Below are 26,168 nucleotides of genomic sequence, written 5' to 3' on the forward strand. Positions count from 1 at the left end.
TAATAAAGACGACCATATCACATAATGGTGAATAGGATTATAATTTATAGCAATTAAAATCTCAAAACTTATTTTAATTATAAAATGATAAATTGAAATAAATATATAGCTAGAATGTCTCGTTTCGTGAATTTGCACGTTTTAAACAATACATATTTTAATTATGGACTAATAAATTGAAATAAATATTACGCTAATAAAATGTTAGAAATGTAAATGTAAATATAAAAGTAAATATATACTTGACATCACTACTATACACAATATGCTGACAATCCTTAACTATATTTTTACAAGGGTATACAAATATCTACTCGTCTCACTATGTACAAGATGGTGTACCTTAAACTTCCTTTACAAACGTTTAAACAATCAAATTTATGGTTGATTAATTATTTGTGCCCCCTCACCTCTTTATTAAAAACAGCGTATTGATCTCCACTATTACCCATTACGTTCATCAGTACTGATCATTTTCCCGCCTTTATTAACAACAGCATAGTTATCACCCTTTGGTCCAATCTTAAATTTCTTAATCTCGGTTTTGTTCGCATTGGATTTGTTAACCTGGGCGTATTCTGCCACAACCGGAAGTTTTACTTTTAGTTTATCATCAACCACCACGTCATCAGTGACATCATCAGAACTAATATACAGATAGTCCATTCCTTGGTTACCGTTGCTAGGTTTAATTATATCATTATTGTCCCCCGCCTTTCGAAGAAAGCAGGGGACTATTAAAATGGGTTCGTCCGTCTGTCTGTCCGTCTGTCTGTCCGTCCGTCCGTCCGTCCGTCCGTCCGTCCGTCTGTCTGTCCGTCACACTTTTTGGGACACAATAACTCTCTTCCTAATTGAGCTAGAATGTTCAAACTTGGTGTATGTGTTTATTAGGTCAATGCCTTGATGGAGTTCGAAGATGAGCATTTTCCGCTTAGGGTAAGCAGAGATAAGCAATTTGATTGGTTGATACTTTGGGACACGATAACTCTCTTCCTAATTGGGCTAGAATGTTCAAACTTGGTGTATGTGTTGATTAGGTCAATGCCTTGATGGAGTTCGAAGATGAGCATTTTCCGCTTAGGGTAAGCAGAGATAAGCAATTTGATTGGTTGATGCTTTGGGACACGATAACTTTTAATTGAGCTAGAATGTTCAAACTTGGTGTATGTGTTTATTAGGTCAATGCCTTGATGGAGTTCGAAGATGAGCATTTTCCGCTTAGGGTAAGCAGAGATAAGCAATTTGATTGGTTGATACTTTGGGGCACGATAACTCTCTTCCTAATTGAGCTAGAATGTTCAAACTTGGTGTATGTGTTGATTAGGTCAATGTCTTGATGGAGTTCGTAGATGAGCATTTTCCGCTTAGTGTAAGCAGAGATAAGCAATTTGATTGGTTGATGCTTTGGGACACGATAACTTTAGTTCTAATTAAGTGAGATTGATGAAACTTGGTGTATAGTTTCATTACAGTAATACCTTGTTATCTAAATTATCCCCCTTTGGTGATACAGTTTTTAGCATATAAACTAGATAATAATTATTCGGTTGACACACAATCAACGGCATAGAATACACGATGGCACAAGCTATAATAATTATTGATATAAAATATTATTTTATCGCAATTTAGCTGATATAGAACTGGATAGCCCTCATAAATAAGTAGTGGAAGGAGGGAATCGATTTTCATATTCCGTTTTCCTGCAAATGTTATTTAACTTCTTTATTATATAATATTTGTATTTTTGTCCCCCGCCTTTCGAAGAAAGCAGGGGATTATTAAAATCGGTGTGTCTGTCCGTCCGTCACACTTTTTGGGACACAATAACTCTCTCTAACTGAGCCAGAATGTTCAAACTTGGTGTAGGTGTTTATTAGGTCAATGCCTTGATGGAGTTCAAAGATGAGCATTTTCTGCTTAGTGTAAGCAGAGATAAGCAATTTGATTGGTTGATGCTTTGGGACACGATAACTTTAGTTCTAATTAAGTGAGAGTGATGAAACTTGGTGTATAGCTTCATTACATCAATACCTTGACTAAGTTCGATAATGAGCATTTTCTGCTTAGGGTAAGCAGAGCGATAAGCAATTTGATTGGCCGAGACTTTGGAACACAATAACTCCCCTTCTAATTGAGGTAGAATGTTCAAACTTGGTGTAGGTGTTCATTAGGTCAATGTCTTGATGGAGTTCGAACATGAGCATTTTGTGCTTAGGTTAAGCAGAGATAAGCAATTTGATTGGTCAAGATTTTGGAACACAGTAACTCTCATTCTAGTTGAGTTAGAATGTTCACACTTGGCGTAGGTGTCTGATAGGTGAATGCCTTGATGGAGATTGAAGATGAGAATTTTCTGCTTAGGGTAAGCAGGGATAAGCAATTTGATTGGTTGATGCTTTGGGACACGATAACTTTAGTTCGAATTAAGTGAGAGTGAGGACACTTGGTGTATAGCTTTATTACATCAATACCTTGACTTAGTTCAATAATGAATATTCTCTGCTGTCATGTCATGGCTGAGTTCAATGATTTACATTAGTCGATGCTTTGGGACAAGATAACTTTGATTCTATCTGATGGAGAGTGCTGAAACTTAGTGTATAGTTTGATTGCTCGATACTTTTGAAAAAAATAAATGTGCGATTAATAAATATGTGTCATCTATTTATTTTTGGATTTCGGCGGGGGACATCAGCCTCACTGTTGGCTTGTTAATACTGTTATATGGATAATTCTCCTGATTAACCAATTCATTATTCTGTTTATTAGTCAGAGTAATCTTCCCATATCTGTTATCTGTGAATGCTCTGGTAAGGATGAGGATCCGTCTCTACAGCTTCTGGACTGTCATAAATATTGTCCCCGTTCTTCTTACGTATTACACTATAATATACAAAAAAGTTGAAGTGAGTTGCCTCGACTGATAAAACATTTATTTATTAAACTATACACAAATAAAGTGAAGTGAGTTGTTGTCTAGTAAAGCCCAAAGGATCTTCGGATAGATTTACTTTAAGACGCACTCTTGTTAGTCACAATCGAAGCTGGAGTACGGCTGTGTTAGTCCGTGGTAATACCACCGAATAATTCTGTCTCTAGTCAACATTTAAAACTGAAGATACATCTTTCATTATTAAATGTGTTAAAATGAAAAAACTAATAAGTAAGTTAGCGTAGCTATCATAACTTTGATAATTCTGCATTATAAATCATTGGGATATAGAGTTGATACTAGCCATATTACCATGGTAATGTTATAAATTACAGGGAATATATAGAGATGATACAGTGAGTATTGATGATAAAGTACATGAAATATAATATGGAGATGATACTAACCAGATTACTATGATAATTATAATGCCGATTATCACAATTGATCCTCCTACAGCTCCACCAATTATAGAAGACACTGGAATATATATAGTAAAAGGTTATCGTTAAAGCTACTCTTAGGTGGTAGATATTGGAAATAAAGTTGTCTTAGGAAAGAAAACTAGGTTTTTGCGAGTACTTTCCGCTTTAAATTTATATTTCGAATATTTATAAACTTCTTCAACAATACCAAAGTTTCAACATCATAACATATCGTAACGATTTATTCTTTGAATAATATAACTTCTAGTCTAAATGGTGGATGGTAACAAACTCCTTTAATACAAGATTACCATAGATCTTCTCTACGTTGATGGCTAGGTTAATTCCCTAAGGAAGACGTGATATCAGATCTTCTAACAGATGGTTATCAAATCATATATCTTTTAGAAATGAAGAAATACATTTGGATGGTCTCTTTCCGATATAAAGACTTACTCGAGTTATCATTCTTAGATGTTGGTGTTGTTGGTTTGTTAGATTCACTAGTAGATGTTGATTGGCTAGATTCACTAGTAGATGTTGATTGGCTAGATTCTTCACCGGGTGGCGCTATTATTAATGAGAAGGAAATAGATCCATGTTTATATTTATCTTTATCAAGTACCCAATACTCAAAGTAAGATTTAAACAATTATGCATTGAAAAGTTGGCTATGGAAAATGACTATAAACCTAAAGCCGGACGCACATCTTGTTATTTGGTTGTTTCTGGCAATTTGTTGTTTGCTAGTATACGGCTTCTATTTGTGATGTCAATAAAGAAACGTTAACTACACCAATTTGTTTCCTGTTCAACCGCCGTGGCTCAGTGCGTAAGACGTTGGCTCACTAGCCTGGAGGTCCCGTGTTCGATCCCGAGATACTTTTTCCGAAGTGGTTCCCCCTAATCAGTGGTGTAGGACAGGGAGCCTGGCATTTGTTCGGGTGTGTACTCGAAAAAACAGTATGCCATAACGTCACTGTCCGAGCAGAATTTACCGCAAATCCCCCTTCATCAACACATTTCAGTTCATTGCCTTTATGTAATCTAATGGTTGTGAATGTAAACCAAAGTATGGAGACGATGTTGGCCGATTGACAATGCGCACTGTTCTTGGATGGTATGTGATTAGATGAAACAGAATATTAACAACTAACTTATACTTTCTGTGAAAGATGTTTCTATATCAGTAGGTTTATAACTTGTTGACCATCTTGATTTACCACATGACAGTGTTAGAGATGAATCTGGTGAAAATAAAACAAAAACAACGTGAATGAATGATATAAAGGACAATTTGTATATATGCGTGATTACTATATATACATAGCAATCAAATTAGAATAGTGCAAATGTTAGACGAAGTTCCATTGATCCATATCCAACCCCCAGGGGCAGTGCCACGCCAAATTTATTATTAGTATTTAATATCAAACCCTCATGCAGGCTGTACTCTTTATGAGACTTTTTCCAGATGTGACATTGTCGTTGACGACAGAATATTCGTCAATGTCTGTAAGCACCCTAATTTTGTTACAGATTTTGTTCATATGGCTATGATTTCATCTCTTGAAGAAGCATTGTGTAAGATTTAGATAAAGAGCTGGCTATATTTGCTATAACAGTTCAAACATAGATAATGCAAAATGAATATATTGAAAATTTCATTCAAATTACTTTAATCCGAGCGAAGATATTAGACTTTGAAAGTTTGACAAGATGCGTGCATTGATTGTAACTACCGTACTGATTGTTCGAAGCTTAGCCCCGCTTCTCCATTTTTAAATTGAATCATGACATGGCCGAATCGTTCTAATCTACTTAATATTGGGGACATCTGATGCCATCGAGAGTTGATTATGGTCTTTTCATGTTATTAAATGTCTAATTAATAGTTTATGTGTCATTTAAGGCCTAAAGAAAGACATGCATTAGGCATATTTAGCTCTTGCAATATGCCTGTATAATTATGGGCTGCCATATTACAGCCATTGTAGCCATTTCATGTTTTCATTCAAACAGGAATGTGAACATATAATGCAGCGTTTGCGTTGCTCCTTTCGCGCCTTCAGTGGTCGTGAATGGTGACTACCACACTTTAATATGGAGATATAAAAATCCTGGATTCTCTCTTGAATATATAATTATATTATTACCTGATTTTATTTCCACACAGGCCGCGAAATCTCTCGTTTTACGTGTATCATCTTGTAATAAGTTTATCTCGACGATATCACCAGTTTGTATGGGTATGACTGATCCGTATATATCTCTACATGAGTATGTCCTGGCCCCAGTTATATATAAGAATTGGAATTTATACCCGCATCCATTTGGTCTCCGAACAGTATTTATTGTAACATTGGTTGGTGATTCAGAAGATAAAGAGCATGAACATTGTGTAGGAATTTCATTTGTTATAACACCAGAGAGATAAACAATATCACCTGTTATAGAACCATCACTACACACTGCTATAAAATTTACTGAAATAATATAAAATGGCACGTCAAGATTTACAAGTCACTACATACTGATGTGGAATATATCCACATTTATTTTATAATTCATCGCCAATGACAAACCATTTACCAATAAAATAGACTGTAATCAAAAATTAAAAATGTTAAGATTTATTACGAATGTTGATAAACAGTTTTACCAATCTTAGACATTTTACAACAGAGTAAGATACTGTAACATAATAAACAGCTAAAATATGCTATTTCAATGTTTGTTGATATATACGTTAGCTTGATAAGATAAACTTGTAATAAATACCTTATGTATGACTTAGAGAAACAATGAAAAGTGATTTTGTTGAAAATTCAGAACAGTGTAGTCTTGATTGTCATTACTACCTTTGAAATACACAAAGTCTCGGTTAACCATTTCTAAATTAAATTATTAAGTGCCAATCCTATTTAAATCTGTTGAAAACCAAAACTGTTCGATGCTCTAGAGAGTGAGTTATGGGCTTGGTATGTAAAGTAATGTTTGTAACTTAATGATTTATATAACATTTGAGGTAAAACGAAAGATCTGCATTAGGATGATTTAACTGTTGAATAATGCAGGTTATTATTTTACAACATAATCTGCAACCCTTCTGTTAATGATATAGTCGAACTATTTGTTTAAATTTACACCACTGAAAGATATTTTTGTGCAGCCAATCAGGCCCACCTTATCTGGTCACTTCATGTCTGAGTGACTTTGTTACGGATATCACATGTTTAATCCTTAAATAAAGTTATAAAAACATTTTCTTACCACTTAAAGGGCAATTATAACTATCTGAAAAGACAAAACAGACCTTTGTGACTTAAATCGTTTATAAACAAATCAGAACCATATTATTGGACAAACAAACCAGTATTGTATCCAGTTGTTATTGAAGATTTGGATGATTAGCTTAATGGTGACTTTTGAAATGAGGATTTTAACCTATACTACTGTTCTACTCCGAATGTGCTGGTGACTTTTGACCCCGTGTTTATCTTCTATCCAGCAGCATCGCTTTTCTACGGAAGTCTATTTTGGCCATGTTATATTTTCGCAGTGAGATGTCGAGAAAGCACGAAATCGAGTGCCAGAATGCGAGAAAACAAGACGAGATTAGTTTTACCCAAACCAACACAAATCCACAGTGATTCACTAATTAATTATCATTGTTTTGACGTTCCTGATTGGAAAAGACCACATTCACTGAATCTACGAATATCAAAAGGTTTCTTCGTCTCGTGACCTTAAACACTGTGTACAAGTTCAAAGTCAATTGGATATTATAATTTTCCATCTAGGGCGTTCACATGATTTTCCAAAGTGATCATGGGGCATAAATCTGGCATTAATTACCGTCGGAAATCGTTGAAAATCAATGACCTTAAACCTTGTGTATAAATTTAGCCTCTATGGTGTCCACAAAAGCAATTTTGGATGCCGGACAGACGGACCGACGGACGAGGTCGACGACAATATACAACCCATTTCAATATGGACGTGTAACAAATATCAGGGATTAGTAAATAAAATATCAATATTTAAGATATAGAATCAGGTTACATATAATAAACAATTACAATTTATAATAAACATTTGTCTCATTTAAAAACAAATACACGCCGGGATAGATAAATATATTTTGGAATGGCTGACATCAGATACTTACTGTCGAATTTAGCTAACTACCAAATGATCCCATCTCGCTTTAAGATGATCTTTAAATGAACGAACGAATGCGAGGGCGACACAATACACTTTCACCCCCTCTATCCGTACGAACTGAGTTTACACAAAATGGATAAATTGACTGTCTGAGATATGGAAGAGCAGGTTAAATCTTACGAAAGAATAACATTACATTGTATGTAGATGGATAAAAGAAAATGAATCCTTATCTCAGGTTATCGTGTAAAATATAATTATTTTTATCTCCAGGTCTGATGAATTATTGTTAGATATGTCAATTTAACGTCCTACTTTTCTGCTAATGAAAATGGTCAGATTTGACAAATCGAGTAATAACAAATTGACTCTATTATAATTAGACAGCCATAAGAAGTTAACTTACCTACTACCCATATACTAGCTAATATCAGTATTATTAAGTCTAATCGCAGCATATTTCTCTAACTCCTATAGGTAAATATTTTAAACAACAAATATATCACGAGATTAACAGTATATAGTAATCCATGTGTTAATCAAAATAAAACTCAAGTTGTAGATTTATCCTCTTATTAGAATGTGATAAATTATATCCTTCCTTGATCAACAATATGAAGGTTGTAACTTTATATGTAATATTATGACGTCATCCAACAGAAAACAAATTAAAGTAAACCGTTTACACAAAGAGCAGCATAAATTAACACAATTTTGCTTCGTCATATATTTGTTATACTGAAAGCAAGTTAACCGTTTGTATACTGATATTGCTACTAGTTGTAAACATATACTGAACGGAATGAAATGATATTTCTACTAGAAAATCAACTTTTCCACTGGATTCCTCTATCGCTCAAATCACGCTCATAGGCTTTAATTAAGGCACATATCACGGTTATTTCACCTGTTTATGGTGACCACAGCGGCTCAGTGAGTAAGACGCTGGCTCGTTAACCAGGTGTTGACCGAGAAACTTTCCCGTGTTATTGGTACAGCGTAGATAACCTGACAAAGAACAGTGTCTAGACTTTCAGATGTGATGAAAAACAAAATCGAGATGCATATAAAAGAACCCTTGGCATTTTGAATTCGAAATAAGAGTAGCCCGTAGTGCCGCTGTTCGGGTCAAATTTGCCTCATAGCACACTGTACATATTCGAGTTGGAATACGCTTTAAGAGGAGGCCTTAGTGCCGCTGTTCGGGTCAAATTTGCCTCATAGCACACTGTACATATTCCAGGTGGAATTCGATTTAAGAGTAGGCCATAGTGCCGCTTCGGGCAAAATTGCCTCACAGCACGCTGTATTTCTTCATTATCCCAGTCGGTGCGGAACAGTAATAGTAAGTGCAGGGGGATGTTAAACCCCATTGGCTAGGCTATATTTACTGATTGGATGGAAACCCTTGTATCTTTATGATCCATTGATACAAGAATCAGATTGTCGGCTACTGTTTAAAGATACATTATGTAAGAGTTGGTCGTTCTTACTATAATAGTTTCAAAATAGATAATACTAAATGAATATATTGAGAATTCCAGTCACTTTAAATCATTCTGAGCCAATTTTTTAATGTTTGAAGTTTTGACAAGCAATAGCGATTGTCAAGTAACATTGCAATAATAATAAACGAAGCCTCGATTATCAAACTTTTTCTTGAGTAACTTCCATTTCATGGTTAATCGGTTACATTACTCTAATGGCCTAATCCCTTCAATATCGAACCCATCCGGTGTTCTAGAGATATGTTTATGGGTTTGTCACGTGAATAAATTTCTAAGTGCTAAATGGCATCATCATTGATATCATAAATAATAATTAATAGAACATTTAAAGCAAGACAGACATAAGCTTTTACATGCATCTTTAAAACTGAAAGAGGATGTTTTTGGTTGTTTCTTTATAACAGGTCCGTCACTTTATAAACGTGTTTATGCATGCATGATTGCAATATTATTCTTTTGTAAACAGTTTTATTCAATTTGCATATTTTCTCTTTTTGTTTGTATTTACATCTAATTTTTTTTATGTCAATGAACACAATCAGCCAGACCTTGGTATAATCTTACATATTACAGAATTTCAGTTGTAAATAATCACGAGGAATTTCTTAAACCGTGGCAAATTTGACTTACGAATAACAATAAAGATTCCATGATAGATCTGGCTTTATATACATGAACACAGTAAACAGTACAGATGAGTACATAATACATGAATATAGGCACTTTGAATTTGTATGAATTTGTAGCTTTTGAAACCAAAACCGAATATTGATATATGGCTTTAATTGAACCACGGTAGTTTTGCTAGAATGTCTCGTTTCATGAATTTTGATGAAATGAAATAAATACTAAGCTAATAAAACGTTAGAAAGGTTATGTGTAGGTAATGTAAATATAAAAGTAAATATATACTTGACATCACTATATACAATATGCTGACAATCCTGAAACTATATTTGCACACAGGTATGCAAATATCTGCTCGTCTCACTATGTGCAACTTCCTTTTCCAAAGGTTAATTATTTGTGCAACAGCGTATTGATATCCACTAGGCCCAATTTTAAAATTGTTCATTACGTTTATCATTATTGATCATAATAAACACAAAAACATAATATGGAACACAATTACTATTTTAATTAAAGTGACGTTTCGTTGAGGGTTCTCTCAACGTTTTCAAGCAAATGATGATGAATAATGTACAGAAGGTTTATATACAAAAACAAATAACAGATAATTAATCTTAATCAATAGGGAAACCATTTAATATATAAAGTCAATCATCTTCCCGCCTTTATTAACAATAGCATAGTTATCCCCCTTTGGTCCCATCTTAAATTTCCGATTCGCGGTTTTTATTGCGTTGGATTTGTTAACCTGGGCGTATTCCGCCACCACCGGAAGTTTTGCTTTTAGTTTATCATCAACGACCACATCATCAGTGACATCATCAGAAATAATATACAGATCATTTTCTAGATATTCCATCCCTTGGTTACGGTTGCTAGGTTTAATTATATCATTATCAATACTGGTATATGGATCATTCTCCCGATGAACCAATTCATTATTATGTTTATCAGTCTGAGTTATCTCCCCTGATCTGTTATCTGTGAATGCTCTGGTAAGGATGAGGGTCAACCTCTACAACTTCTGGACTGTCATAAATATTACCCCCGTTCTTCTTACGTATTACACTATAATATACAAATAAGTTGAAGTGAGTTGCCCCGACTGATGAAACATGTATTTATTACACTATACACAAAATAAACCTGATATCGGACGTTGACAAACAATTTTACTTGTAATGTCACCGAATACTTCTGTCATTGGCTTTTGTCTCTAGTCAACATTTAATACGGAAGATACGTCTTTCATTATTAAATATGTGTTAAAAATATGAAACTAATAAGTAAGTTAGTGTAGCTATCATAATTTTAATAATTCTGCATTATAAATCATTGGGATATAGAGTTTATACTAGCCATATTACCATGGTAATGTTATAAGTTACAGGGAATATATAGAGATGATACAGGGAATATTGATAATAAATTACAAGGAATGTAATATAGAGATGATACTAACCAGATTACTATGATAATAATGATGACGATTATCACAATTAATCCTCCTACAGCTCCACCAATTATAGCAGACACTGGAATATATAACATTTATATATCAACCAACAATGCCAAAGTTTCAACATCATAAGTTATAATAACGATTATCAAATATATAATTTCTAGTTTAAATGGTAGAAGGTAACAAACTCCTTTAATACAAGATTACAACAACTGTCAGATAATCACCGTAACTCTTCTCAACGTATGGTAAACCTACATTGATGGCTAGTTCAATTCCATAAGGAAGACGGGATATCAGATCTTCTAGAAATGGTTATCAACTCTCGTCGCTACTTATAACTAACTACGCTTGTTATAAATCAAGAAATATACTTTATATAAAACTATGATTTTTAGAAATGAAGAAATAGATTTGGGTGGTCTCTTTCCGATATAAAGATGGACTTACTCGAGTTATCATTCTTAGATGTTGGTGTTGTCTGTTGCTCAGATTCACTAGCAGATGTCGGTTGGTCAGATTTTGGTGTTATTGGTTGCTTAGATGTTGGTTGGATAGATACATTACCAAATGTTGGTTGGCTAGATTCATCACCGGATGGTGCTATTATTAATGAGAAGGAAATAGATCCATGTCAATATTTTATCTTTATCAAAGTCAAATTTAAACAATTATGTATTGAAAAAGTTGGCTATAGAAACTGACTATAATCCGAAAGCCGGACGCTCATCTTGTGCTGATTTTACCTCCAAGTAGTGGTGTTATTTGGTTGTTTCTGGCATTTGTTTGTTTGGTAGTAGGCGGTTTCTATTTTCCGCTTTTGTGAGCCGCCGTGGCTCAGTGTGTAGGATGTCTGACTCGCTAACCCGGAGGTCTCTTGTTCGATCGCGGTGTTGGCCGAGAAAGTTCATTGCAATATTCCGGCATGGTTCCCCCTTACCAGTGGTATATGGCAGGAGGCCTTGCAAGGGACAACGTATAGTTGTTCGGATGGGACGAAAAACCGAGGTCCAGTGTGCACGTTGGTGACCACGAAAAAGAACCCTTGACGGTTGGAATTCGATAAAACGTGTAGGCCATAACGCCGCTGAGGCAAAATGTACCTCAGTATTGTATGGCACATGTCCGTCTTCATTAAGCCCTTCAGTGCAGAAAAGTAGGACGTCGAAAACCCCATTTGAAGACCGGTTGATGGATTGACAAGAACAGTGTTCTTGGATGGAATGGGATATGATGAAACAAACAAGAAGTGAACAATTAGAACAAAAAACTCGTATTATGTGTAAAAACAAATAGAACAGAATAATAACAACTAACTTATACTTTCTGTGAAAGATGTTTCTATATCAGTAGGTTTATAGCTTGTTGTTGACCATCTTGATTTACCACATGACAGTCTTACAGATGATGATGATGCTGAAAAGAAACAAAAAATCAGCTTGAGAATTATAAGAGAATGATTAATTTGTATATTTGCGTATATACAGAGCAGTCTAATTAGAAGATCTGAAATTTCTCGACCCTGTCCATGCTCAACTTAGGGGTTCAGATAGTCGATCCATTTCAATATGTCCACATTCATAATGTAAGTGTATTATGGGTTCGGGTGTGAGGTGAGTTCGACTTGAAACTTGACACACGTATTGCCCCTGCACGAAGGACCACACCTATTGCTTTTGTTGCATGCCCGACTTCCAGTCTGTACTTTTTATGAGACTGAGTTCAGATGTGGCAGTATCATTCATTTCGTGAATGTTTGTAAGCATTCTACCGGTTGCATGTTTTTAAATATAAATTTTGTTGATACGGTCCCTGTTATTCATTTCATATAGAAACTATTACTTTAGGGTTGTCATATTACAGGCGGTGCAGCCATTTCATATTTCATTCAAACAAGAATGATGTGGTCGTATAATGCAGCCCGTCGTGGGCTTTTCCCGCTTTAGACGGTGGCGAATGGTGACTACAACTCATCAATATACGTAGATGTAAAAATCTTGGATTCGTCCCTGAATATATAATTATATTATTACCCGATGTTATTTTCAGACAGACCGAGAATCCCGTATCGTCTTGATCTTTTAATAGACTGATCTCAATACTGCCGTCAGTCTGTATTGATGTCATTGATGTCATTGATGTCTGACTACATGAATATATCCAGCTTCCAGTCATATATAAGAATTGTAATTTATACTCGCATCCACCTGGTATCCGATGTTCGGTTATTGTAATATTGGTTGATGATCCAGTAGATAAAGAACATGAACATTGTGTAGTATCATCACCTGCTCTAACACCAGACAGATAAACAAATTTACCAGTTATAGAATCATCATTACATACTGGTATAGAATTGGCTGCAATATAAATATAAAATATCATGTCATAGAAATAGCACTACATACTGATGTGGAATATATCCAGATTTATTTTATAATTCATCATCAATGATAAATCATTTACCAATAAAATAGAATGTAATCAAAAATTAAAAATGTTAAGATTTATTATGAATGTTACCAATCTTAGACATTTTACAACAGAGTAACAGATCATTACAAAATAAAAAGCTTAAATGGGGTATTTTAATATTTGTTGATATATACGTTAGCTTGATCAGATGTACTTGTAATAAATGCCTTATGTGAGATTTAGACAAACAACGGACATGGATTATGTTGAAAATTCAGAAGAGTGTAGTCTTGATTGTCATTGCTACCTTTGCAATATCCATTTTTAAATTAAATCATTTAGTGCCAATCGTATTTAAATCTGTTGAAAATCAAAACTATCCGATGATCTAGTGAGTTGGATATGGGCTTGGTATGTAGATAAATGTGTGTAAATTAATGATTTATATAATATTTGAGGAAGATTTAACTGTTGAATAATGCATCTTTAATAATTGATTTGTCTTTGTTATTATTTTACAACATAATCTACAACCCTTCTGTTAATGATATAGCCTCATTGTGACAAGTTTTGATTGATATAATGTATTAACACATGGATCAGATTAGGATGTTGGACTGAAAGCAACTTTCCACTCGGTTTGACGAACTATATCTGTTGAAATTGACATCACTGAAAGATATTTGTGTGCCGCCAATCAAGTCCACCTTATCGGGTCACTTCATGTTTGAGTGACTTTGTTACGGATATCACAAGTTTAATACTTAAATATAGTTCTAAAAAGATTTTCTTACCATTTGGAAAGCAATTAAAACTATCTGAAAAGAAAAAGCAGACCTTTGTGACTTAAATCGGTCATAAACAAATTTGAACCAAATTATTGGACAATCAAACTAGTATTGTGTCCAGTCGTTATTGAAGATTTGGATGATTAGTTTAATGGTGAGTTTTGAAATGAGGATTTAACATCCTACTGTTTGCTCCGACGTCCGGATGGGTAAATATATTGTGAAATGACTGACAACAGTACATCCTTCAAATACGTTCTGTAGTATTTGCCTAAGATGATTTTTAAATGACACGAATGCGAGGGAGACACACAACACTTTCACCCCATCTATATGTACGAAATGAGCTTACACAAAATGGATAAATTGACTGTCTGAGATATCACCATCTATGGAAGGGGAGGTTAATACGAACGAACAAACAACATTACATTTTATGTAGATGGATAAATGAAAATGAATGTCTATATCAGGTTATCGTGTAAAATGTAATTATTTTTATCCGCATGTCTGATGAATTATTGTTAGATATGGCAGTTTAACGTCCTACTTTTCTGCTAATGAAAACTGTCAGATTTTAATCTATTATAATTAGACAGCCATAACAAGTAAACTTACCTACTACCGATATACTAGAGTAATAACAAATTGACTATGTTATAATTAGACAGCCATAAGAAGTTAACTTACCTACTACCGATATACTAGCTATTAGCAGTATTAGTAAATCTGATGGAATCATATTTCTGTTCCTCATATAGGTAAATATTTTAAACAATGTCTATATCACCAGATTAACAGTATGTAGTAGTATTACTCAAAATAAATCTCTGGTTGTTGATTTATCTTCTTCAATCCTATCTTGATCAACAATATGAATGTTGTAACTTGACGGTGTATACATACTGGCAAAAACATCCTGGTTAAGTTTTTCCTTACTTAAAGATGCATTATGTAAGATGTAGATAAAGAGCTCACAGTTCCCGCTATAATAGTTAAAAAACTAGATAATGAAAAGGGAATATATTGAAAATATCATATTGTATCCTGTGGGTTTGTCTTGTGTAATTGTTTGTGGGTGGTGCAGTCCCCCTGTACTTATTATTAACGTGTAATAAAAGAAGAGGTCATAGGTAATAATAATATCATTTCACAGAATCCTAAAACATGTGAGTAGCGGTCCTATAATTTAGAATGAAATCGATGGGGCTAATGAAGACGGAAATACGCCATACAGTGTGCTTTGTGGCATATTGTAAAATGACAGCGGCGCTACGACCTACTCTTACATCATATTTCACCTACCCATCAATGGTTCTTTTACGTTCACGCCAACCTGTATACACTACCTCGGTTTTACGACCTACCCGAAGAACAATTAATAAAAGAGACTATTCGTAATATTATACCATTAGTATATAAGAGTTGCGGTTCTATAATGTAAAGGAGTATTATCTCTTTGACCACAATTTGTTTAATCTGATGTCTATTTCTAGTAGTGATGAGACAAACGGCAGAAGACGACCTGTCCCTTTAAGTTTTGTCCTTATAACTTAAAACCTTTCCAAGTTAAGTTACTCCCACCCTGTTTTGTTTTCAGTAAATTCAGTTTACGCTTGTACCATGACAAAGCAACCAAGGAATAAGACATTTTAAAACACTGTTTGAACACTGTTATTCTGCGTTACTAAAGTAACGATGCGCGATTTGTAATTTCCGGATGATATCAAATTGCCCACAGCTTAATCCACGCTAATAGGTACTCAAAATACATCATTTTAAAGACAGGCCGATAGCAATCAACTTTTGGTGCAGCGGGGCGTTACCATATCATGACGTCATTTAACAGTAAACTAACTTGACATTGGTGATCAATCTACTGTAACTACAAAATGGCGGAAGCCTCAACTTGTAAGATATCTGGACCTATTTTTTTTGTCGACAAATTCCACCAAGAAAGTGAAGCGAGATGACAATATAAGGGGTAGCATATATCAACATAATTTATTGTTTCATCATATCTTTCTAAATACTGAACGGAATTAAAACATATTGGACTGATATTTCTACTAGAAATTTAACTTTACGCGGATTCCTCTATAGTCCATATCACGCCCAGCGAACTTTAATTAAAGTACATATCAAGGTTATTTCGCCTATTTCTGGGGACTGCAGTGGCTCAGTGAGTAAGACGTTGGCTGGCTTTTACATAATGCATATTTGAAACTAAAAGAGGATGTGTATGATAATTACACATTGGGTGTTTCTATAAATATGTACGTGTCTATAGGTGCGTGTTTATGCATGCATGATTGTAATTTTATTCTTTGTTGAACAATTTTATTCAATTTGCATATTTTCCTTTTTCTTTTGTATTTTCATGCGTTTTAATATCAATGAATACACTCAGCCAGGCCTTGGTTGAATCTTACCTGGTGCACAATTTCACCTGTAAAGAATCGTAAGGTACGTCTAGCATAAAGCGCGAATAAAATATTTGACTTACAAATGACAATAAAGACACCATGATAGATATAGCTTTATATACAGCAACATTAAAGTTGAATACATAATATAGGAGTATAGTTAACAGTAATATAGGCATATATTAAATACTTTATAAAATTATATCACACGAGGAAATGTGGTTTAACGTCCTACTTTTAATCAAGACGGGCATATCATACAATGATGAATAGGATTATAGTTTATAGATATTATAACCATATCACACAATGATGAATAGGATTATAGTTTATAGAAATTATAACCATATCACATAATGATGAATAGGATTATAGTTTATAGAAATTATAACCATATCACACAATGATAAATAGGGCTATAGTTTATAGAAATTTTGTAGATGACCGAGAAACTGTATCTGGAGGCGGAGCTCAAAATCTAGGGCGTCATACACAGTCCAACCTCATCGCACAAAGAATGTCAAAACAGTACTGGCTATAACACTGAACGTTTTGTAGAAAGCTAATGCCTTGACCAAAACTTTCCATTATGTAAGTGAACCCAAAACCGTGTATAGATATATACACTCCTCGCAGTGTTTCGTTGGATTACACCTTATTTCTACACAAGCACTGACGTAATGAATGCAAATTTCTATTCCAAATAATGACTGGTCAATACTCCGATTAATAACCAATGCCGAACTGGGTAACAATGTAATTCGGGTTTAAAAAGAGCTCCACATTGTTTACATAGCGTTACGTCATGACTCACGATATTTTTACCAACAATTAACCAGTGCATAGTAGAATATTGCAGAAAAACTAATTGCGTGACAAACGAGGCTATCAACGGTTACAGTGTAAACAATACTGATTGGAGACGAACAATACTTTCACCTTTTTTAATACCTTTAATCAATGTCCAAAGTTTTAGGGAAGACCCCAGAATAAACGAAGGGCTGACATGTTGCTGTATTTGCGATACATTTGATTGAAGGGGAAGAATAGACAGACTCCCTCAAAAGCTCAAGTAACATAAGTCAATCCAGCAATGACCAGAGAGGGATTTCTCGGTTCATTGCTCCAGGAATATGATAGATATAGGGTTTTGACTGAACCATGGCAGTTTTGCTAAAATGTCACTTTTCATGGATTTTTACGTTCTAAACAAAACATGATTTAATTATAAATTAATAAATTGAAATAAATACTGAGCTAATAAAATGTTAGAAACTTGGTTTTATATGTAGGTAATCTAAATATAAAATAAAATATAAAATCTATATAAAATTAGAAAAAATACAAAAACGTTCTCGACCTCAATATACACATGCTGACAGTTCATAAACTTTTTTCACAAAGGTGTAAAAATAGCTAGTCGTTTTCATTATGCACAAGCTCGCATTCGTTTAACCAATCTACCCAAGGGTAAATTATTTCTGCTCCCTCCCCGATTTATTAACCACGGCGTATTGATCTCCACTAGGTCCTATTTTAATTTCTTCCCCGGCTTCATTCTTGTTTTTCTTTCTCTCTTTATTAACAACAGCGTATTTATTTCCACTAAGCCCTATTTTAAATTGTTCATTACTTTTATCATCTTGATCACCCCCCACCCCCTCACCTTTATTTACAACAGTGTATTGGTCCCAACTTAAATTTCCCATTCGTGATTTGGTTCGTGTTAGATTTTTTAACCTTGGCGTATTCCGCCACAACCGGAAATTTTGCTTTTAGCTTATCATCAACGACCACGTCATCAGTGACATCATTAGAACTAATGTAAAGATCATTTTCTAGATATTCCACCCCTTGGTTACCGTTGCTAGGTTTAATTATATCATTATCAATACTGGTATATGGATCATTCTCCTGATTAACCAATTCATTATTCTGTTTATCAGTGGGAGTTATCTCCCCATGTCTGTTATCTGTGGATGCTCTGGTAAGGATGAGGATCAGTCTCTACAGCTTCTGGACTGTCATAAATATTGTCCCCGTTCTTCTTACGTATTACACTATAATATACAAATAAGTTGAAGTGAGTTGCCCCGACTGATAAAACGTGTATTTATTAAACTATACACAAAATAAAGTCAACTGAGTTGTTGTCTAGTAAAACCCAAAGACGCTTCGGATAGATTTACTTTAAGGCGCACTCTTGTTAGTCACAATCGAAGCTTGAGTACGACTGTGTAGGGAAAATAACCCTTTGTCGAATTAGGTTTACTATAGTGAGATAAGCCGTTTTAAAATACTCATTTAGCGTATAAGTATAACTTTTCACAATCACTGTGTCATTGACGCTGTAAGAACAGCAACTTTAGACTATTATTACAACAAGCCTCTGTACTTGCGTATTCGTGAATGGGTTCGACATATCTTTAACCTGATATCGGACGTTGACAAACAATTCTACTCGTAATGCCACATAATAATTTTGTCATTGGCTTTTTTCTCTAGTCAACATGTAATACCGAAGATACGTCTTTCATTATTAAATGTGTTAAAATGATGAAACTAATAAGTAAGTTAGTGTAGCTATCATAACTTTAATAACTCTGCATTATAAATCATTGTGATATAGAGTTGATACTAGCCATATTACCATGGTAATGTTATAAATTACAGGGAATATATATAGATGATACAGGGAATATTGATGATAAATTACAAGGAATGTAATATAGAGATGATACTAACCATATTACTATGATAATAATGACGACAATTATCACAATTACTCCTCCTACAGCTCCACCAATTATAGCAGACACTGGAATATATAACATTCGTAAAAATTCTTCAACAAGTTCCAGGATCATAAGATATAATAACGATTTATTATTTCAAAAATATAATTCCTAGTTTAAATGGTGGAAGGTAACAAACTCCTTTAATACAAGATTATAACAACTGTCAGATAATCACCATAAATCTTCTAAACGTATGGTAAATCTACATTGATGGCTATTTTAATTCCCTAAGGAAGACTTAATATAAAATCATCTACAGATAGTTATCAACGCTCGTCGCTACTTATATCTAACTACGCTTTTTAGAAATGAAGAAATACATTTGGGTGGTTTCTTTCCGATATAAAGATGGACTTACTCGAGTTATCATTCTTAGATGTTGGTGTTGCTGGTTTGTTAGATTCACTACCAGATGTTGGTTGGTTAGATTCACTAGAATATGGTGGTTGCGTAGATTCAATAGCAGATATTGGTTGGTCAGATTTTAGTGTTGTTGGTTGCTTCGATGTTGGTTGGATTGATTCATTACCAGATGCTGGTTGGCTAGATTCATCACCGGGTGTTGCTATTATTAATGCGAAGGGAATAGATTCATGTCAATATTTTAACTTTATCAAGTATCCAATACTCAAAGTAAGATTTAAACAATTATACATTCAAAAGTTGGCTATAGAAAATGACTATAAACCTAAAGCCGGACGCACATCTTGAGCAGATTTTACTACCAAGTAGTGGTGTTATTAGGTTGTTTCTGGCATTTGTTTGTTTGGTAGTATGCGGTTTCTATTTCCCGCCTTTATGAGCCACCGTGGCTCAGTGAGGACGATGTCTGGCTCGCTAACCCGGATGTCCCTTGTTCGATCCAGGTGTTGGCCGAGAAAGTTTATTTAAGTTTCTCGTGCTAGTGGTGTAAGAGATAAGACGTTGGAGCGAAAAACCAGTGTGCAGGTTGGTGATCACAAAAAAGAGCCCTTGGCGGTTGGAATTCGGTAAAAAGAGTAAGCCATAGCGCCGCTGTCCGGGCAAAATGTACCTCAGTATTGTATGGCGCATGTCCGTCTTCATTAAGCCCTTTCGGTGCAGAAAAGTAGGACGTTAAACCCCATTTCATTACCTTTATGCAATCTAATGGTTGTGAATGAAAACCAAAGTGTGAAGACCTGGTTGATAGATTGGCAATGAACACTTTTTTCGGATGGAATGAGACAAGATGAAACATACAAGAAGTGAACGATTGGAACAAATAACTTGTGTGATGTGTAAAAACAAATACAATAGAATAATAACAACTTACTTATACTATTTGTGGAAGACGTTTCTATATCAGTAGGTTTATAGCTTGTTGTTGTTGACCATCTTGATTTACCACATGACAGTCTCAAAACTTATTTTAATTATAAAATAATAAATTCAAATAAATATTAAGCTAGAATGTCTTGTTACGTGAATTTTCACGTTTTAAACAATACACATTTTAATTATGGACTAATAAATTGAAATAAATATTAAGCTAATAAAATGTTAGAAATGTAAATGTAAATATAAAAGTAAATATATACTTGACATCACTATATACACAATATGCTGACAATCCATAAACTATATTTTAACAAAGGTATACAAATATCTACTCGTCTCACTATGTACAAGATGGTGTACGTTAAACTTCCTTTTCAAACGTTTAAACAATCAACTTTATGGTTGATTAATTATTTGTACCCCCTCACCTCTTTATTAAAAACAGCGTATTGATCTCCACTATTACCTATTACGTTTATCAGTATTGATCATTTTCCCCCTATATTAGCAACAGCATAGTTATCACCCTTTGGTCCCATCTTAAATTTCTCAATCGCGGTTTTGTTCGCATTGGATTGGTTAACCTGGGCGTATTCTGCCACAACCGGAAGTTTTACTTTTAGTTTATCATCAACCACCACGTCATCAGTGACATCATCAGAACTAATATACAGATAGTCCATCCCTTGGTTACCGTTGCTAGGTTTAATTATATCATTATTAATACTGGTATATGGATCATTCTCCTGATGAACCAATTGATTATTCTGTTTATTAGTCAGAGTTATCTCCCCTGATCTGTTATCTGTGAATGCTCTGGTAGGGATGAGGATCAGTCTCTACAGCTTCTGGACTGTCATAAATATTGTCCCCGTTCTTCCTACGTATTACACTATAATATACAAATAAGTTGAAGTGAGTTGCCCCGACTGATAAAACGTGTATTTATTAAACTATACACAAATAAAGTGAAGTGAGTTGTTGTCTAGTAAAACCCAAAGGATCTTCGGATAGATTTACTTTAAGACGCACTCTTGTGGAGATGATATACAGGGAATATAATATAATATAGAGATGATACTAACCAGATTACTATGGTAATAATGATGACGATTATCACAATTAATCCTCCTACAGCTCCACCAATTATAGCAGACACTGGAATATATAACATTCGTAAAACTTTTTCAACGATATCATAAGATATAATAATGATTTATTCTTTCAAATATATAATTTCTAGTTTAAACGGTGGAAGGTAACAAAATCCTTTAATACAAGATTACAACAACTGTCAGATAATCACCATAAATCTTCTCAACGTTGATGGCTATTTTAATGCCTTAAGGAAGACGTGATATCAGATCTTATAGAAATTATTATCAACTCTAGTCGCTACTAATATCTAACTACGCTTTTTAGAAATGAAGAAATACATTTGGGTGGTCTCTTTCCAATATAAAGATGGACTTACTCGAGTTATCATTCTTAGATGTTGGTGTTGTCTGTTGCTCAGATTCACTAGCAGATGTTATTGTTGTGGGTTGGTTAGATTCCCTATCAGATGTTGGTTGGTTAGATTCATCACCCGTCGCTATTATTAATGAGAAGGGAATAGGTTTTCTATCAAGTATCCAATAACATACTTAAAGTAAAATTTAAACAATTATCCATTGAAAAGTTGGCTATATAAGCCGGACGCTCATCTTGACTTGATTTTACCACCAAGTAGTGGTGTTATTTGCTTGTTTCTGGCATTTGTTTGTTTGGTAGTATGAGGTTTATATTCCCCGCTTTTGTGAGCCGCCGTGGCTCAGTGAGGAGGATGTCCGGCTCGCTAACCCGGAGGTCTCTTATTCGATCCCGGTGTTGGCCGAGAAAGTTCATTGCAATTTTCCGGCATGGTTCCCCTTGCCAGTGGTGTAGGACAGGAGGTCTTGCAAGGGACAACGTATGGTTAGTTATTCGGATGGGACGAACAACCGAGGTCCAGTGTGCACGTTGGTGAGCACGAAAAATAACCCTTGGCGGATGGAAATCGATAAAAAGAGTAGGCCATAACGCCGCTGTCCGGGAAAAATGTACCTCATAGTACTGTATGGTGTATGTCCGTCTTCATTAAGCCCTTTAGTGCAGAAAAGTAGGTGAACACTGTTCTGGGATGGAATGTGACACGATGAAACATACAAGAAGTGAAGGATTGGAATAAATAACTCGTATTATGTGTAAAAACAAATACAACAGAATATTAACAACTAACTTATACTTTTTGTTAAAGATGTTTCTATATCAGTAGGTTTATAGCTTGTTGTTGACCATCTTGATTTACCACATGACAGTGTTACAGATGATGATGATGCTGAAAAGTAATCAAACAATTATAAGTGAATGATTAATATAAAGGACAATTTGTATATTTGGGTATATACAGAGCAGTCCAATTAGACGATCTGAAATTTCTCGACCCTGTCCATGCTCAACTTTTATGAGACTGAGTTCAGATGTGGCAGTTCATTTCGTAGAGTGGTGACTGAATATATAATTATATTATTACCTGATTGTATTTGCACACAGGCCATGAATCCACCTGCATTATGTTGACCTGTTGTTAATAAATTAATCTCAATGCTGTCGTCAGTCTTTATTGATATGATTGGTACGTATTCCTGATTACATGAATATATCCAGCTTTCAGTCATATATAAGAATTGGAATTTATATTGGCATCCATGTAGTGACCTATGTTTGGTTATTGTAACATTGGTTGGTGATCCAGTAGATAAAGAACATGAACACTGTGTAGTATTATCACCTGCTATAACACCAGACAGATAAACAAATTTAGCAGTTATAGAATCATCACTACATACTGGTATAAAATTGCCTGTAATATAAAATATAAAATGTCATGTCAAGATTTCTTTTACAATTTATTACAAATAGTTTTTAATATTAATTAAAATACAGATGTGACGTCATCCTTTGATGTTTGAGTACCATTATTTCAAATAATCATACAGGCAATGTGCCAATTGTAACTAGTTAAAATATTGAACCCGAGTGACGTATTTCATTGAAAAGCACGTGCAAGTGTCTGTATTTTTAGTTGTTTAATGGTCCCGAGCTTAAGACATTGCGTAATATATTGTAAAAACATTCGGGCCTCATGGCCCTCATGTTGTTACAATATATTACGCAATGTCTCGCTCTCGACCATTAAACAATACATAATATGGTCAACACCGACACGGTTTTAATAAACATCGGGTAACATTACACAATTAAAAGTTTAGATGGCCACGTAAAGCGAGAATTACGTCCATGCAGCAGATTTGTCTCAACTGCGGTTTATCCGAAAGGAAAACTGGGATGTTGAGCAACTGTAGGATCCTTGAAAAATTATAATCTATAGGGTTCATCCTCTTTTGACCCTATTGCTTCAATCTAAATTTGAAAAAAGAAATCTGTTAAAATGCGGAAACAAAGTTTTCGGCAAAGGGGACGAATAACTCAGGAATGGGCGGCTGCGGATTATGAATATTGATAGGCATCGGCGTCACCAATATTTCAAGCAAATATGAAAAAGATCCATTAAAAACCAAAGCTTTTATCGCGTTCACAAGGTATTTTGGACTAAGGGGACATAACTCTGAAAGGAAAATCACAGAGCGCTGAAAATTGATAGGGTTCATCCGCTCATGACCGCAATGTGTCGGAAAAGGGGGGAAAACTCCAGAACAGATAATCACGGTAAACTGAATTGAAAAGAATCCGTCGAAATCTTCAGCCTCTATCGTTTTCACGGGGTTTTCAGAAAATGGGCTTCACTCTGGCGCGAGAAGTGGCGGGACGAATAAACTGAAATTGAGCATTCTGCTACTGTATAGCCCCAGACATGAAAACCTAATGTCAAGAACATGGGTCTAAGGATAAGTGATGGATATCTTTTCACTCGGAATGATTGAGTCAGACGAAATGTCCCGGCCCATTGATTGAGATTGTTACCACTTTACTGTTTTGCAGCCTTCCAGATTCTACTCGTTTTTCTGAGCATTAAAATACCGTATAAAAACATTTACTGATAATATTAAACGAGCCAAGTCTTTAACTCAATATCATCCACAGTCTTCGACATTGCAAACACGACTTATATTGGTCAATGTAAATCAACATTGATGCTGTTATCTTGCACTGAAAAGGTGTGCTTCTGATATCCAATATTTAAGACAAAATAATTTTTTTTAAATTGGCACACGAATCGCGTGTCAGAATGCTTTCGAGGTCCATTTGTAATGCAGCCACTCGATGAACGAGGCTACACATACGCCACAGGAGAATATTACCGGTGTAAACTGGAATAACCAGACGCTAAAGACTGCAATTCAATTCGGACTCATTGCGTATTTAGCCGAACATAACTGATTGAATTTAAATTAGTTTATATACATTCATATAACATTATTATATGCGTTGCGACCCATCTGTGTCCATTTCTACGTGCGATTTAGCTCCTTTAAACATTCAGCATTATGTCTGTATAATTTGTTTCTATAAAAATGTGTCTTACCATTTGGGAGGCAATTTAAACTACCTGAAAAGACAGAACAGATCTTGGTGACTTATTTCGGTCATAAACAAATTAGAAACAAATTATTAGCCAACATCTTGCATCATTATTATAGATACCATGTTTTGTATTACAATACATACTCCCAGTACTCGTTGATGTTCAAACAGCTAACAATTGGCTTTTAGTTTTTTATATATCTGTATAGAAGAAGATACGAGAGAGAGAGAGAGAGAGAGAGAGAGAGGGGGGGGGGGGGAGACTAACATATGGTTCAATTTCATATCAATAATAAGCTTTTGCGTAGGGGTCATTAGCATTGGGAGGAGACCGTAGGACCCGGAGAAAACCCCAGATGTTGGATAGACGACCCTACTCCTTGTCACGTACAAGCGGGGAATCGAAATCACGCCACTTGACTCAATGACAGACCTTCTGATCCAACGCGTACGCGTTAACCATTCGGCCACCGAACCACGCAGGAAGAAAATACCCATAATCTATGATATGAAAGGGTATTTTATGACACGCCAGCACCAACAGGATTATATTGCTCGAAATATGTGGTTATCTCAAAGACCCAAACTGAATAATATCAGAGTACTACAGTGGTATATAAAAATAAATATCAGTTAAAATAGAAGTATATGGCAAATGGAATGAAACGAAGTTTAACGTCCTACTTTCCTGCTAATGAAAACAAAGATTTGACAAATCTAGCAATAACAAATTGATTCTATTATAA

General features: G+C 34.7%; 4 long non-coding RNA genes across 4 annotated transcripts; all 4 read right to left on the reverse strand.

Annotated features, from left to right (window-relative positions):
- Positions 1-2,510: 2,510 nt before the first annotated feature.
- On the reverse strand, positions 2,511-5,842 carry LOC126828629 (uncharacterized). Its single transcript, XR_007683181.2, has 5 exons — positions 5,520-5,842; positions 4,521-4,610; positions 3,820-3,933; positions 3,346-3,418; positions 2,511-2,889 (listed from the first exon to the last, which is right to left on the reverse strand). It is a non-coding gene; the product is annotated as an uncharacterized LOC126828629 (long non-coding RNA).
- A 3,852-nt stretch (positions 5,843-9,694) lies between these two features.
- On the reverse strand, positions 9,695-13,481 carry LOC130013692 (uncharacterized). Its single transcript, XR_008788919.1, has 5 exons — positions 13,164-13,481; positions 12,448-12,546; positions 11,581-11,733; positions 11,131-11,203; positions 9,695-10,736 (listed from the first exon to the last, which is right to left on the reverse strand). It is a non-coding gene; the product is annotated as an uncharacterized LOC130013692 (long non-coding RNA).
- A 4,539-nt stretch (positions 13,482-18,020) lies between these two features.
- On the reverse strand, positions 18,021-20,120 carry LOC126828628 (uncharacterized). Its single transcript, XR_007683180.2, has 3 exons — positions 19,916-20,120; positions 19,505-19,577; positions 18,021-18,819 (listed from the first exon to the last, which is right to left on the reverse strand). It is a non-coding gene; the product is annotated as an uncharacterized LOC126828628 (long non-coding RNA).
- Positions 20,121-21,148: 1,028 nt separating this feature from the next.
- LOC126828630 (uncharacterized) lies at positions 21,149-22,445 on the reverse strand. The gene is made up of 3 exons (XR_007683182.2): positions 22,331-22,445; positions 21,942-22,014; positions 21,149-21,748 (listed from the first exon to the last, which is right to left on the reverse strand). It is a non-coding gene; the product is annotated as an uncharacterized LOC126828630 (long non-coding RNA).
- Positions 22,446-26,168: the final 3,723 nt, after the last annotated feature.

Source organism: Patella vulgata, chromosome 7 (assembly GCF_932274485.2).
Source record: "Patella vulgata chromosome 7, xgPatVulg1.2, whole genome shotgun sequence".
In the NCBI taxonomy this organism is placed as follows: Eukaryota; Metazoa; Mollusca; class Gastropoda; family Patellidae; genus Patella; species Patella vulgata.